Below are 16,614 nucleotides of genomic sequence, written 5' to 3' on the forward strand. Positions count from 1 at the left end.
TAGCTGGGAAGAGTGGCTGTCAGCTGTAGTGGGCCTTGTCTCCTTTGCCAACTGTTCCATCAGTGACATGAGAACATCTCTTGGTGGTCATGGCAGTGGTGATGCTGCAGGCTGAATGTACAGAGGTGGTGGTGGCAACTTTAGAGTTCCTGGTAGTATTATGATTGCTAGTGGAGGACCTGGTAAAACCTACAACAGTGCAGATGGAGCTCTGGACTGGGGAAGGGCCATCCAGCCTGCTGGTGCTGCAAATGCAGGTAGTGGCTGCATCCAGTGGTACAACTCATAGTAGGGAGCTGGTGGAGGCAGCAGCTACCAGGGAGGCATCCTCTTCAGCTGTTCCCTCTACACTGTAGTCCATGAATCTATTGAATGATAAAGACCACCACCCCCCAGCTCCTGCTGCACGCCCTGCATCTCCTCACTTCCAAACTCTTGGAAGCCCTGCATTTCCTCCCTCACCATATCCTGGAGACCAAGATGTTATGGACTTGACCTGAGACTGATCAACTCAGATCAAAAAAGGTTAGTAGCACCAGTGGTCTTCAGCAAGACTGAACATTGACCTTGAAATCATAAAGATTGCCTTATTACTTTTGCAGGAATAATAGAGACATCACCACCTTTTCCCTATAGACATAAGGCCTCTTTGCTAAACATTTAAAGCAGAAGGGAGAGATAACTTACATACATATGCTGATTAGAGCTGTAAAAAAACCTGTCAGACGAGAAGGCCACAGAGAAGAATGATTATATATGCTGATGACCTGAAGGTCATGCTGATTATCATATAAGAATTTGGGAGCTGTAGACAACTCCCAAGCAGGAAAGTAAACATCAAAGCAGCACTAGGGTCTGATGTGCTGAACTATGGGTCATGACTGATAAGAGCACAGAGGGAGGGAGGGTTCACTCCTACTTCAGGCAGTGTTAGATTTCTCACAAGGAGTATAAGCAAAGCTGTGAATGATCAGATGATTGCACACTTCAGGAGCCCCACGACATCTTGGGTCCTAAGGAACGCTGTAAAGAATATATGCTCTGCTTCATATAGTATACTACTATATTAATTATTGTAATTGTTCTCCTTGTTTGATTTTTTTCAATCAATCATTATGTTAATTTTAGCAATTCCCCTTGTCTAATTATTCCTATAAACTAATAATAATTCAGTTATTACTTTCATCTGGCACCGAGATATTTTAACTCAGTGTGTGTGTGTGTGTGTGTGTGTGTGTGTGTGTGTGTGTGTGTGTGTATGAGTGTGAGAAAGAGAAAAGTATTAAGATAAATCTTCTAGGTCTAAACCAGAACAAAATTGGTACCAGGAGTGGGGAGAGAAGGTTCACTCCTACTTCAGGCAGAGTTAGATTTCTCACAAGGAGTATAAACTAAGCTATGAATGATCAGAACATTGCACACTTCAGTTGGGTATTACTCACTACCCTTTGAAATATATGGAAGAGCAGAATATGAAACCCTTAAGCATAAAGTATTACCTCTTGAGCAGTAGATGCAAATGCATCAGACATAGCTGATGGAAAATGAGGAGGACTTGGTCAGACAATAAACATGTGAGGTTGATTTGATTGAGAAGCTCAAAATTGCTAACACCCAGCATTAGACTGAGATTGTAAACCTAAAGAGACAGTTAAGTGACAAAGATGAAGAATTAGAGATCCTCTGTGATCATTGCAAAATATCACATCTACCTGAATCACCAGCAGTAGTGCCCTCTGATGATGAGATAGATAGTGATAGGATAGAAATCACTGGGAAGAGTGAAAAAATAAACCAGTTGAAGAAATGGTTGAGAAGATGACTCCCTTAGGCAGTGATAAGATGTTAGTAGCCTTTACTAAATCAGAATCCTGAACCTATCTATAAAACTCAGTCAGTGAAGAATAAGTTTTGTGGTATTTGCTTTTGATGTAGAAAGGAAGGCATGAAGGAATATACAGGAGAAAAGCCCAGAATACCCTAAAAGACCAGCTCCAGAGAACTGACCCAGTCCACCTTAAACCTAATACAGCAGGGAATCCTGCTCCTGGATGGAGGTCCCTAGAAAAGCAGTATAACTAGCCAGGCCCAGGATGGATCAAGAGGCCAAGGGGAGAGAAGGAAGCCCAGAGAAAGAGAATACTACTGAACTGTAAGTTGCATTACTACATTTGTTTGTTGAACTCTAAAGATTAGTTAGACCTCTTTTGTTTGTTTCTTGTTACAAACAAAGAAGTTTATGAAAGATATGTTTTTTCCTTCCTTGATTTCTCCTTCACTGGGCCTCACTGCAGTGGCAGCTGAAATTTTAATTTTACAGAAGGCTTAAGAATGATAGCTTTGTCTGGAGTGAGAGATTTATGTCTTTAGTGAAGCAGAATTGAACAGGCAAGTTTTATTTTATTTTTTCTGCAAGGAGAAAGGAAATTGTTTGAATATCCAGAACAGAGCATACCCCTTCAGCAAACATTTGTAGGAGCAGAGCCAGTAGTTTTGCATGGAGCAAGCCATACAGGTCCTCACTGAAGGGCAGCAGAACACCCTGACTGAATAAGTTGGCCAGCAGATGTCATTGGTGAGCCACCAACAGACAATATTGAACCACAAGCAATGCAAACCATAATGATACAGGCATGCCCTTCATCTCCTGTTCTGTTTAAGATGAAGGCAGGGGAAGATCCAGATGTGTTCTTAAAGAATTTTGAAAGAACTGCCCACCTGATAGGCTGGCTAGAAGCCAGTTGGATCACATACCTAGCAAACTTACTCACTTGGCAAGAGTCAAGTGGCCTACCAAGCAGCCAGTCCAGATGGGAGAGCTATTCTATGATTAAAACTGTCATCCTGGAAAGAGTGAGTTATACGACAGAGACCTACTGGCAGCATTTCTGAAGGATTACCTACAGCCAGGGGAAACCCCATAAAGCCTTTTTTTTCCAATGAAAGATGCCGGATAGAAATGGCTACAGCCAGAGAGAAAGACTGGTCTGTGGAATTGGGTGTGTCGACACTCAGGCTCACCCTGATGTGGCAGACATCTTCCATCAGGCTCAGCTGATGCCAAAAGTAGTGCGGAGACAACCCGCAAAGTCTCTCTATCATGGTAGTGAGAATACAGAACCCCAACAATAGTCCTTGGAGCAGGACAACTCTGTCTTCATCCTTAAAGCATGGCCATCAGGCTACTCTGTTTGTTTCAACTGTGGGAATTAAGAACATTTGGCTAGAGACTGCCAATACCATGGAAGTTAGGTCATAGATATCAACCTGGTAATTCATCCAGTACCAGAGGCTAATAAGTGCATTGTCAAGGGAGGAACTTCAAAGCAGATATGAATGAAGAGTCAGGGGGAAAATGGAATCTTGGAGGTACCTACCCTCCTGACTAGCAAAGGTCCGGACACTTTTTCCTTTTGCTCACTTTGTGACAGGAATAGACATGAGGAAGAGTGCTGCCCCATGACAAAGAAAAAAACAAAGAACCCTTGGTAGGAAGAGATAAACTTAAAACATAACAAGTGCCACAGACAAGCTTCTTCTTTAAGACAGATGAATATCCTGATGAGGACTACCTATGGCTGGAGGACAGAGAATGGGAGCACAAATGCAAGAGAGAATGCAACCATGTGAAGGAAGGCAATGCCAAACCTTTTGTAGGCACTGTTGAAATCAAAGCAGTACAAATCCCACAGGCATGGAGCAAAAGAGCATTTTAGGAAAAACTGTCCTCAATGGGAGAATGAAGAGTGGGAGTAAGAACAGGCAAATACTTTTGTGAAAATGTAATGTAATTTAGTAGACAGTCCACATGAAGGATTTTCAAACTTTATGATTCCAGCCGAATTAAATGACTGTCCTGTGTGAGTCTTAATAGGTTCAGGGTACGGCAGGACACGCATTAAGAAGGAGTTAGCTCAGAGGTTGTATGTTAGCTATGAGAAGAAGGTGACGCTTGTATACATGGGAATAACAACAATAATACCCCATCTGCCTGACAAATATGGCAGGGCATGACAGGGTAAAGGTGGAAGGGCTCCCCAAGCTTCTCTATCAGGTCATTTTGGGGCATGATTAAGATCCTTTGCACTTGGCTCATTGCTGGGGTAACCAAGGTTAAAGGAAACAATGTAGGGGAATGTAATGAAATAAAGGAGGAACAACGGACAACTCTGTATCCCTTAAGGGTCAGAGAGTGAGTGGCCTCAGGATTAGAGTAATAGATTGGGATCAAGGAAACCAAAGTTCAAATCCTACTTCTTTACTGACATTCATTTAGACCTTTGATAAGTCAACTACCCTTAACAGAAGGCATGGGATTACTAATCTTAACCAATAAGCCTTGATGCTTTTGATATAACTGCAACATCGCTCCCTGCTTCGATGGAGGGGGGTGGGGTGGAGAGAAAGAGGAATTTGGATTCAGAGACAACCAACATGATCCATGACTTTTTTTACAATTTGGATTATGATGCACAGACATTGGGGAAGAGATACAGGACTGCTTCTTCAGCCAAGTCCTTAAGCAAAGCATGTCAAGCAGCACTGATACATGGGGGTTACCTGCACGGTGTGGTAGATACTACTATGGGAAGCTTGCTAGGCTATTAAGACTGGATGGATCATTGGTCTTTTTCTGCTGTCATTTCTATGTTTCTATGTTTCTTAACTGATTCACTGGGTTGGGTAGGGAACGGGAAACCCAGGAAAGTTGGACAACCCCAACATAGAATGGGGAAAGAAAATAGGTACACATGTTGTGTCAAGAATATACCTCTAGTAAGGGCAAGCACACAACCTGAGCAGTTTGAACTGCAGTGGGGAGAAATATGTGAAATGGTATACAGGAGAAAACCCCAGAACACCTTAAAAGACTGGCTCCAGAGAACCTTCTTTTTGGAACACTCTTCCCCATGAATTCAGATCAATAGAATGTCCAAATTGATTTAAAGCTCTTTTAAAAAACATATTTATTTAAACAGACATTTGTCTAATTTGAACGTTTACATTTAAGCCCATTTATTTTTTATTTTAGAATCAGGACATTTATTACTTTAACCTGTAGATTTTTTAGTCTTATTTAGAGCTAGTTTATTAAAGAATTTTAACTTGCTGCTTGAATTTTAACTTGCTGATTTTTTTTTATTCTAGTATTTTAGATTACTTCAATAAGTTGTATCTGTTTTGTTTTATTGTTTATGGTCTGTTCTTGTATTTTATTATGTATGTTTTGAATTGTAAGCTGCTGCGGGACCTGGTATCAGTGGCGTTCTTATGCCAATAAATAAATAAATAAATAACTGGCCAGGTCCACATTAAACCTAATATAAAAGAGAATCTTGGTCGTAGGCAGAGGGCCCTAGGAAAGGAGTATTAACTAGCCAGGCCCAGGAGGGAACAAGAGGCCTAGGGGAGAGAAGGAAGCCTAGAGAAAGAGAATACTGCTGAACTGTAAGTTGCACTACTATATTTGGTTGGTTTTTTTTTATTGCAAAGAATAGCAGAGTTGCTTTTGTTTGTTTCTTGTCACAAATAAAGAAGTTTATGAAAAATTTTGCAAGGTCCAGTTGGAGTCTGTATTTTACACATGTATATGTTATTGACACTTATGAGATACCTGTATTTTGGGATAATAGTTGGATCCATCTGCTCTAGGACTTTAGCATCTGATCCACTGTTTCTCCTTGGAGTTCTCAATATGGGTAAAACCTGGACTGGATCTACCTGTCCCAGCTGCCATGGAGCCTCCTCAAGGTCTATCTTGCATGTTAGGAAAGCATGGAATGTGTGCATCAATACATCATTATCAGAGTTCTGGTTGAAATTATAATAGGCTTGCTTTTTTTTCCCTATGAGCCACTATTTCAGACCATTTGGAAATGGATTTTATTTTTGGCTGTATGTATATCATTGTCTTTTATCTATGTCCTGTGTCTTACAATAAAAGGACCAGACCTTTTTTTAAATACTTGGTCTTTTCTAGCCTTTTGTGCTGTGAAATAGATATGAATGTGAGATAGCTGATGACAATTACTCTTCAAACCAACTTCCAGGTGCTAGATGAGCTCTGATGATCACCTTAAATATGTTCAGTGTTTTAGTCCATACTGTTTACCTGGGTTGGACGTGGGTGAGGGGACAGCTAATTTAATTATCAAGGATTGACTGATTGCTCTCAACTGGGACTTTTGGTCTACAAGTTTTTTAAAGTCACTGGATCCTGGAAGTCCTGCATAACAAAAGGAGAATAATCTTTGAGCAAGCAGAATTCCTTTGAAAGGTATTTGTGGGTAAGCATTGAAAGGGATTGGTAGATGGGAATTGGGAGGATGCTAAAAAAAATGTTTGGCCCTATCTGTAACAATAGCCATTGTGTGCATGGAGAGGGGTAGGCTGGGTGCTGGCCAGAAATCAGACACCAGTTTTAAGGCTGGTAGGCATGCCAACTCTGTAGTCTTTTAAATATTGTTTTTCTTTTCTATTACATCAGAAATCTATGAGACAGAGAGATAACTTTATAGTACTTTAAGCAGCACGTTAATGGAGCTCCTAACCAGGACATCTATATCACACCTATTCTCTGTTTTCAAGTGTAATGATTCTGAAAGGGCCACTTCATGTGTGCTCTTACTCTCCCTATGCTGTGATTTTATTTAAGAGGATACCTAAAATACTAGAATTGTTATACAAATATCCCCTGCTTGTGGCTTAGCTGCACTCAAATCTCTTGCCCTTAGGGGAGGTAAGTGGTCCCTTTGGATATATACCTTTTGATTATTCGTCTCTTTTACTAGTGTTATGGGTGCAAGGTTCACACAACTAAACCAACAACATATGCTAATATAAGGGAACATATGAGGATTCTAACAAATATTAGACAAACCAGCAGTACTTGCTAAGCACTGACATGAAAACAGTCTGTGACCTTGATTAAGTGTATGTGATAGACACACTCATTCAGTATTAGAGTGGTACTGTGAGTGCTGGTACAGTATCAATAAATTATACTGTGATATTAAAACCCCAAGTAGGCACTTCAAATTCCATCATGCCACTGTGAGGAAAGGGCAGAGGAGGGAATGGCAGGGGTAGAGAATTGAGAATTGATGCAGAGCTAACCCAACCTGTGAGAAGTACAAGCAGTAAAAGTAGCAGTAAGAAAAACAGGAATCGTGCCCCAAAACATGAGACTTTTTTAGCTACAGAAAGCCAGGAGTGGAAGCCAGCTCAAGCCATAAGAAACTGAAATTGGGAGAGAATGTAGGGCTACTGTTTCCTCTCCCTCTTGATTTGAAGAAGGGGCAAAAGGTGGGAGAGGCATTGGAGGTTGTTGTTAGCTGGACAGTGGAAGCAGAAGTGCAATACCCAATGCCAGCAGCACATGCCTCTATGATTAATGCTTCTGAGGTATTGGAGGCAGTATTTTCAACAACCAATTTTGAGGAATAAACTTGTCTGGGATTCCCTGAATTAGAAGATATTGAAGAACTAGTAGCTGAAGAAAATTGAGGAGGTCTAGTCCGTAGCGTCTTAGCCTCCAGTGAGACGATTGGAAACAGAGATGATACTGACGGTGTTGAAAGCAACCCTCAGAAGAGCAGGCACTGCAGGTAGAGAGTGAGTGATGCTTCTGGCATTTTTCCTCATGAGCCACCTCAAACTCAATTCCAGTGGCAGCAACAACCCCAAAGAATGCAGAGAAAAGATCACATAAGATATTCCTGGTCTGGAAGACCCGTGTTTTTTTCAGTCTATTCACTGCAGTAAGATCATCAGTCAAGGGAAAATCCTGGGGCATCTGAAAAATGCTAGTATGCAGCATCATCTGCAGAAACAGTACCCGCTAGCATTGGCATCAGGGCAAGGTGGCAGTGCTAGCCTGTAGGTCTCTTCTGCCACTCATAGCAAAAGCCATAGGAAAGAGTTTGAAAAGGAGAATACTTTTCTCCAAGGTCAGCCTCACCTCGGTGGTGGGAAAAGTAATGGAATCACTGTTGAAAGAAAGAATAGTGAACTATCTACAGTCGCAAGAATTGCTGGACCAGAGGCAGCATGGATTCACCAGGGGAAGATCCTGTCAGACAAATCTGATTGACTTTTTTGACTGGGTAACTAAGGAATTGGATCAAGGAAGAGCGCTTGATGTCATCTACTTGGATTTCAGCAAGGCTTTTGATACGGTCCCACACAGGAAACTGGTGAATAAAATAAGAAGCTTAGGAGTGAGTGCTGAGGTGGTGACCTGGATTGCAAACTGGTTGATGGACAGAAAACAATGTGTGATGGTAAATGGAACTTACTCTGAAGAGAGAGCGGTGTTGAGCGGAGTGCCACAGGGATCAGTGTTGGGACCGGTCCTGTTCAATATCTTTGTGAGCGACAATGCGGACGGGGTAGAAGGTAAGGTTTGTCTTTTTGCGGATGACACTAAGATCTGCAACAGAGTGGACACGCTGGAAGGAGTGGAGAGAATGAGACGGGATTTAAGGAAGCTGGAAGAATGGTAGAAGATATGGCAGCTGAGATTCAATGCCAAGAAGTGCAGAGTCATGCACATGGGGTGTGGAAATCCGAAAGAACTGTATTCAATGGGGGGAGTAGGGCTGATATGTATGGAGCAGGAGAGAGACCTTGGGGTGATAGTCTCTAATGATCTGAAGTCGGCGAAACAATGTGACAAGGCGATAGCTAAAGCCAGAAGAATGCTGGGCTGCACAGAGAGAGGAATATTGAGTAAGAAAAGGGAAGTGATAATCCCCTTGTACAGGTCCTTGGTGAGTTCTCACCTGGAGTACTGTGTTCAGTTCTGGAGACCGTATCTCCGAAGGGACAGAGACAGAATGGAGGCGGTCCAGAGAAGGGCGACCAAAAAGGTGGAAGGTCTTCATAGAATGACTTATGAGGAGAGATTGAAGAATCTAAATATGCACACCCTGGAGGAAAGGAGGAGCAGGGGTGATATGATTCAAACTTTCAGATACTTGAAAGGTTTTAATGATCCAAAGACAATGACAAACCTTTTCCGTTGCAAAAAAATCAGCAGAACCAGGGGTCACGATTTAAAACTCCAGGGAGGAAGACTCAGAACCAATGTCAGGAAGTATTTCTTCACGGAGAGGGTGGTGGATGCCTGGAATGCCCTTCTGGAGGAAGTGGTGAAGACCAAAACTGTGAAGGATTTCAAAGGGGCATGGGATAAACACTGTGGATCCATAAAGTCTAGAGGATGTGAATGAAGAGAAGAGGCAAGGGGTGGCTTGCTGTTAGTATTCAGAGGTGGATCCTTAGGCCGACCGTCGTTGAGCAACGGTCGGGAGGCAGATACGCACAGCCGCAGATAGAGCTTCGCCTGGAAACCCGTGACGCCCCCAGAGGAGCTGTGGACGCCCGGGTCGCTAGGGCTTAGGTGGCTTCACCCTGGAAGTCCGAGGTCCCCCCAGGAGGAGCCCGTAGGGACCCGGACCGCTGGGACTTAGGCGTAAGACTGGCGTAGAAGAAAACCTGGAACCGGAGTGAAGGCAGAAGAGAAGTGAAGACGAACCGGAGTCGTGGCTGGCAGCAGGAAACACAAGCGAGAAGGCAGTCCGAGGTCGGGGCAAGCAGCTGAAAACACAAGCGAGAGGAAAGTCCGTGGTCAAGGCAGGCAGCAGATTACACAAGCGATGAGACAATCCGGGGTCAAGGCAGGTAACAAGAATCAGGATCAGGAACGCTGAAACTGGCAAGCAGGAACAGGAGCACCTGGAACGGCAACTAACTCACAAAGTGACCTCGTTGCAAGGCAATGTAGGAAGGAGTGAAGGCGACTTAAATCCCCCGCCGGTGCTGACGTCAGACAGGGGGCGGTTCAGCACATCCGGGTGCTGGACCGTCAAAAGCCGGCCCCTCGCGCGCGCGCGTTCCCCTTCGGGGGCGGAGTCATCTCCCGAGCTCGGCAGCGTCTCCCACGAGGAGAGACCATCGCCACGCGGCCAGGCCGGCCCTGGCTCCCGCGGCTTGCGGCAGACCCCCGGACCCGGCTGAGGAGGTAGGAGCCCGGTTGCTGACGCGGCGACCGCGGCGACAACAGTACCCCCCTTCTTACGCCCCCTCCGCAGAGGTCCTGGCTTTCCGGGATTGTCCAGATGAAATTGGTTTAGCAGTGATTTGTCCAAGATGTTCCGAGCCGGCTCCCAAGAATTCTCCTCGGGACCGCAACCCTCCCAAGCCAAGAGGTACTCCCAACGACGGCCGTGGAAGCGGGTATCCAGTACTTCCCGCACTTGGTAAGTAGGATCCTCAGAAGAAGAAGATAATGCATCCGTAGTTGGACGATGGAACCGTGAGAGTACCACAGGCTTCAGCAGGGAAACGTGGAACACGTTATGTATGCGGAGAGAAGAAGGAAGGCGAAGTCGGTAAGAAACTAGTCCAATACGTTCTGCTATTTGAAATGGGCCGCAGTATCTGGGTGCCAACTTACGAGTTCGGTTAGGCAACTGGAGATTTCTGGTACTTAACCATACCTTGGTGCCAGGTAGAAACACTGGGGCTGGCCGTCGGTGGCGATTGGCACTTCGTTGGGATTTCTCCGAGGCTGTGACAAGTCTCTGTTGAATTATTTTCCATTGCTGATGGAACTGACGGGCAACTGTTAGAGCAGCTGGCGAGGGGATGGTGATAGGAACAGGTACTGGAGGTCTCGGATGGCGACCAAATACTATCTGAAAGGGGGTTTGTCCAGTAGCTGCATGAGTATGATTGTTGTAGGCGAACTCGGCCCAAGGAAGCAGGGAAACCCAGTTAGTCCCCCTCTCGGAGATGAAACTTCGAAGGAAAGTCTTCAGTGACCGGTTCATGCGTTCAGTTTGTCCATTACTCTGCGGATGGAATGCCGTGGACAAATTCAGCTGCACCCCAAATTTTTTGCAAAGAGCACGCCAGAAACGCGCAGTAAATTGTGGCCCTCTGTCCGATACTATACTTTGCGGAAGGCCATGGGGCCGAAAGATGTGCTGTGTGAATAGTAGCGCTAGCTCTGGTGCTGAAGGTAATTTAGGCAGAGGGACGAGGTGAATCATTTTGAGAAGCGATCCACGGTGACCCAAATTACCGAGTTACCCTCAGACAACGGCAGATCCACTACAAAATCCGTGGCGATGTGGGTCCACGGCTCAGTGGGTATGGGCAGTGGTTGCAGAAGACCCCAGGGACGGCCATTGAGAGGTTTTTGTCTTGCACAGACCGGGCAGGAATCTACATATAGGCGTACATCTTGTCGTATCTTGGGCCACCAATAGTAGCAGTTTAGGAGATCGAGAGTCCTTTCTCTTCCGGCGTGACCTCCGGAGAGGGAGTCGTGAGCCCAGGCGAGAACTTTCTTGCGATCTCTGCGGGCAACCACTACTCGCCCAAGAGCAGACACAGTGATACTGGCTACCTGGATCTTGGCAGGATCGATGATATGTTGTGGGAACTCTTCTCTTTCTTCTCTTACTTCGCAACGGGACAAGGCATCCGCCCGAACATTCTTTGAAGCTGGACGATATTTCAAAACGAAGTCAAAGCGATTAAAGAAGAGCGACCAAAGCGCCTGTCTGGGATTTAGGCGTTGAGCTTGATTCAGGAACTCTAAATTCTTGTGATCCGTGTAAATGGTCACCGGATGAAGAGACCCTTCCAGCCATTGTCTCCATTCTTCCAGCGCTAATTTAATTGCCAGTAACTCCTTATCCCCTATCCCGTAGTTGCCCTCAGCTGGAGAGAACTTCTTGGAAAAGTAGGAGCAGGGTAGCAGATGACCGGCACTAGAGTTCTGAGACAGGACTGCCCCTACGGCCATACTAGAGGCATCCACCTCAACGAAGAAAGGCCGTGTCGGGTCTGGATGTCGTAAACAGGTGTCCTGGAGAAATGCCTCTTTTAAATCTTCAAAGGCTTTACAAGCCTCTTGAGGCCATACTCGAAGGTCCGCGCCCTTTCTAGTTAGAGCGGTTAGGGGTGCCACCAATCGGGAATACTGAGGAATGAAGTGTCGGTAGAAGTTTGCAAATCCTAGGAAACGTTGCAGAGCCTTTAGACCCACCGGCCGGGGCCATTTCCTGATGGCGGACACCTTGCTGGGATCCATACGGAATCCAGTCGCAGAGACGATATACCCTAAAAAGGGCAAGGCCTCTTGTTCAAAGAGACATTTCTCAAATTTTGCGTATAACTGATGATCCCGCAAGATCTGGAGGACTTGCCTAACGTGTTGCCGGTGGGAGATCAGATCAGGAGAGTGAATGAGGACGTCGTCTAAATACACAATAACGCATGAGTGCAGTAAATCCCGAAGAATCTCATTCATTAAGTGTTGAAACACGGCGGGGGCATTACACAAGCCGAATGGCATCACAAGGTATTCATAATGCCCGTCCCGGGTATTGAACGCCGTCTTCCATTCATCCCCGGGACGGATACGGACCAAATTGTATGCCCCTCGGAGATCCAGCTTCGTGAAAACTCGGGCTCCTTGGAGTCTGTCCAACAACTCAGGAATTAAAGGAAGTGGGTAGCGATTCTTCTTCGTAATGGCGTTGAGCCCGCGGTAATCTATACATGGTCTCAAAGACCCATCCTTCTTTGCAACAAAAAAGAAACCCGCCCCCGCGGGAGACTTTGAAGGGCGGATGAACCCTTTAGCGAGGTTCTCAGCAATATAGTCCGACATGGCCCGCGTCTCGGGCTGAGACAAGGGGTATACTCTTCCCCGAGGGGGAGTGGAACCTGGAAGCAGTTCTATCGCACAATCAAAGGGGCGATGCTGTGGTAGCAGTTCCGCTTTTTCCTTGGAGAAAACATCTGCAAAGTCTGAATACGGAGCTGGTAACGAAGAAACGGTATGAGCTAGTAGAATTGGATGCTCTTTCTTAAACTGGATGCAAGAGTGGGAACATTCAGGGCCCCATCGAGTAATTTGAAAGTCCTTCCAGCGGATCTCCGGGGAGTGTCTCTGGAGCCAGGGTAAACCGAGAACCACAGGGTGTACCGATTTCTCCAGAATCAAGAATGAAATCTTCTCGGTGTGTAATAAGCCCGTCTGGAGGACAAGTGGTGCGGTAATAGTGGAGATGCTGCCAGACAGAGGTGTCCCCTGGATCGAGGTAACCCTTAGAGGAGGCTCTCGAGGTTGTGTGGTGAGCTGTAGCTGTTGCACTAAGTCCTTCGTAATAAAGTTCCCTCCGGCCCCAGAGTCAATGAGAGCTTGCGTCTGAAAAGAGCCGGCAGGATATCTCAAAGTTACCGGTACTGTACATTGAGGAGTTGCATTGAGGCAGCCTAGGGAACACTCCTCTCGAAAACCTAGGCGCGGGAGTTTTCCGCCCGTTCCTTACACTGTGCGAGGAAGTGACCCTTCCCGCCACAGTACAGGCACAGCCTCAGGTCGCGCCGGCGCTGCCTCTCCTCGGTGGACAAGGATGATCTTCCAAGTTGCATAGGCTCCTCCGTGGAGGTCTCTGTCAGAGCATTGGGGCTCCGAGACCCCGAGCTTGCTGTCTTGGTCGGCACAGAAGGCAATGAGGGCAATCGGCGCGAGTAACGCCCCTCCTTTACTCTTTGTTGAAGGCGCCGATCAATGCGCCCTGCCAAGTCGATGAGGGATTTTAGGTCCTCTGGCAGATCGCGGGCGGCTAGCTCGTCCTTTATCCGAGCTGCCAAACCCTCCAGGAACACACCTCGGAGAGCGTCATCTTGCCAGCCTACTTCCAGGGCGAGCGTGCGAAACTCCAGAGCATAATCCGCAAGAGTCCGCGAGCCCTGCCGAAGCTGAAGCAGTTCTGAGGTCGCAGACATCTGACGTGCAGGCTCATCGAAGGCCGCCTTGAAATCCTCCACAAATCGATTCAAATTACTCAATGCCGGATCATTCTTCTCCCACATGGGAGAAGCCCAATTTAGTGCCCGCCCATCTAGCAGCGAAAAGATATAGGCCACCTTGACGCCATCCGATGGGAACTGATTGGGCAGAAGAGCAAAACGCACAAAGCATTGGTTTAAAAAACCCCGGCAAGCCTTGGAATCTCCGGAGTATCGGGAAGGTGCCGGAAGCTGCGTGGGCGACTGAAGAGTTACCACTGGGACCAGAACGGGTGCTGGTACAGGATTCGGTGCAGGAGGTTCGGCGTCCATGCGAGCAGCCAACCGTTCCACGGTGGCAGCCAGGGAATCCAAGACTTGCTGTTGTTGAACCAGCCGCTGGGCCAGACCCGGAATGGCCTGTAGGCCGGCGAGATCTGCCGGATCCATGGCCTTGCAAACTGTTAGGATTCAGAGGTGGATCCTTAGGCCGACCGTCGTTGAGCAACGGTCGGGAGGCAGATACGCACAGCCGCACATAGAGCTCCGCCTGGAAACCCGTGATGCCCCCAGAGGAGCTGTGGACGCCCGGGTCGCTAGGGCTTAGGTGGCTTCACCCTGGAAGTCCGAGGTCCCCCCAGGAGGAGCCCGTAGGGACCCGGACCGCTGGGACTTAGGCGTAAGACTGGCGTAGAAGAAAACCTGGAACCGGAGTGAAGGCAGAAGAGAAGTGAAGACGAACCGGAGTCGTGGCTGGCAGCAGGAAACACAAGCGAGAAGGCAGTCCGAGGTCGGGGCAAGCAGCTGAAAACACAAGCGAGAGGAAAGTCCGTGGTCAAGGCAGGCAGCAGATTACACAAGCGATGAGACAATCCGGGGTCAAGGCAGGTAACAAGAATCAGGATCAGGAACGCTGAAACTGGCAAGCAGGAACAGGAGCACCTGGAACGGCAACTAACTCACAAAGTGACCTCGTTGCAAGGCAATGTAGGAAGGAGTGAAGGCGACTTAAATCCCCCGCCGGTGCTGACGTCAGACAGGGGGCGGTTCAGCACATCCGGGTGCTGGACCGTCAAAAGCCGGCCCCTCGCGCGCGCGCGTTCCCCTTCGGGGGCGGAGTCATCTCCCGAGCTCGGCAGCGTCTCCCACGAGGAGAGACCATCGCCACGAGGCCAGGCCGGCCCTGGCTCCCGCGGCTTGCGGCAGACCCCCGGACCCGGCTGAGGAGGTAGGAGCCCGGTCGCTGACGCGGCGACCGCGGCGACAACACTTGCTTGCGGGAATGACGGCTACTACCTGGAGATTAATATCCTTATTCAATAAACATACACACAGTTAATGCGACTCCAATATTGCTCTATGCTTCAACGGCAAGAGGAAATGTGGAAAAAAGGATTTGTATCCACAAAAAAGCAGGGGAGTAGCTTGCTTGTTACGGCAGTCACTACCCCAAATCAAATAAGCCTGATACTTCACTTTCAATGCACATCCAGCATAGCTCTCTCCTTCAACGGCAGGGAAAATGAAGAAAAGATGATTTATATTCAGCATCAACCAACAAGGAATGAATTACATAGTCTGGGTAAACAGATAAGCATAGGAGTAGCTTGCTTGTTACGGTGGCTACTACCCCGAATCAATTAAGCATGATACTTGACTTGGAATAAGTATCCAGCGCAGCTCACTGCTTCAGCAACAGAGGGAATTAAGTAAAGAGGATTTTTATTCAGACAACCAACAATGGCTGAATTGCACATGCAGGGTAAACAAACGGGAGTAGCTTGCTTATTAAGGCGGTTACTACCCCAAATCAATTAGCTAGATACTTCACTTAGATGCAGCTCCAGCACTGCTGTCTGCATCGATGGTGGGGGTGGAAGGGAATTGGAACCAAAAAGTTACCAATAAGGGCCCTGACCTCAGCGGTCAGAGTAACAGATTATGAAAACAAATAGGTGTGAAAGCTTGCTGGGCAGACTGGATGGGCCGTTTGGTCTTCTTCTGCCGTCACTTCTATGTTTCTATGTTTCTATGTAATCCCATGGCCTCTTCCACCAGTCAGATGGCAGGCCAGCAGCTCCCTGCCATGCAGCTGTAGCAGCAACCCACCATAGAGGAAATGGGGTGATGTTCTGTATTACTGTCCAAGAGCAAAAAGCAAGCAACATCTAAAGTAATAATGAGGTACAGCATGGAAATAATTGCCTTGGATGACCAGCCTCTGCAGATAGTGGAGAACATGGATTTAAACATCTGCTGCACTGGTTAGCCTCCAATAACAAAGTGCCCTCCAGGACTACATTTAATAGGCAGGTTATATCCTTACCCTGTACAATCAGTGACATAGTTGCATGCAGGCACAGCTGACAACGGCAGAGAAGAGTAGCATGCATTTCACTATGGACATCTGAACCAGCATGAATGCTACACATACCTACATCTCCCTGATGGCACATTGGTGGAAGTTGGCTGAGGCAGGAGCAGACAGCAGCTTAAGCTGGGGCCGAGCATCAGAATGCAGGTGGGCTGAACTGCACACCCAGATCATGGACAGCAGTCATACCTTGTGCAATATCCTATCAGATACGGGAGATTTGGCAGTTAGACTGGAGAGACAAGAGTCTTCATGCACGTTTTTTGTGACACAGTGGTGAAAATGTAATAAGGGTATTGGAAAATGGGGGATATCACAGGTCCGTTGCTTTGCACACTTGTTGTACCTGGCAGTAAGAGATGCCCCGAGGCTGTGGCCCAAGGAACATGGGATTCCAATTCCAATCCTGAAGGACCAGATAGAGG

The sequence above is a fragment of the Rhinatrema bivittatum genome, chromosome 3 (genome assembly GCF_901001135.1).
Source record: "Rhinatrema bivittatum chromosome 3, aRhiBiv1.1, whole genome shotgun sequence".
Taxonomy (NCBI): domain Eukaryota; kingdom Metazoa; phylum Chordata; class Amphibia; order Gymnophiona; family Rhinatrematidae; genus Rhinatrema; species Rhinatrema bivittatum.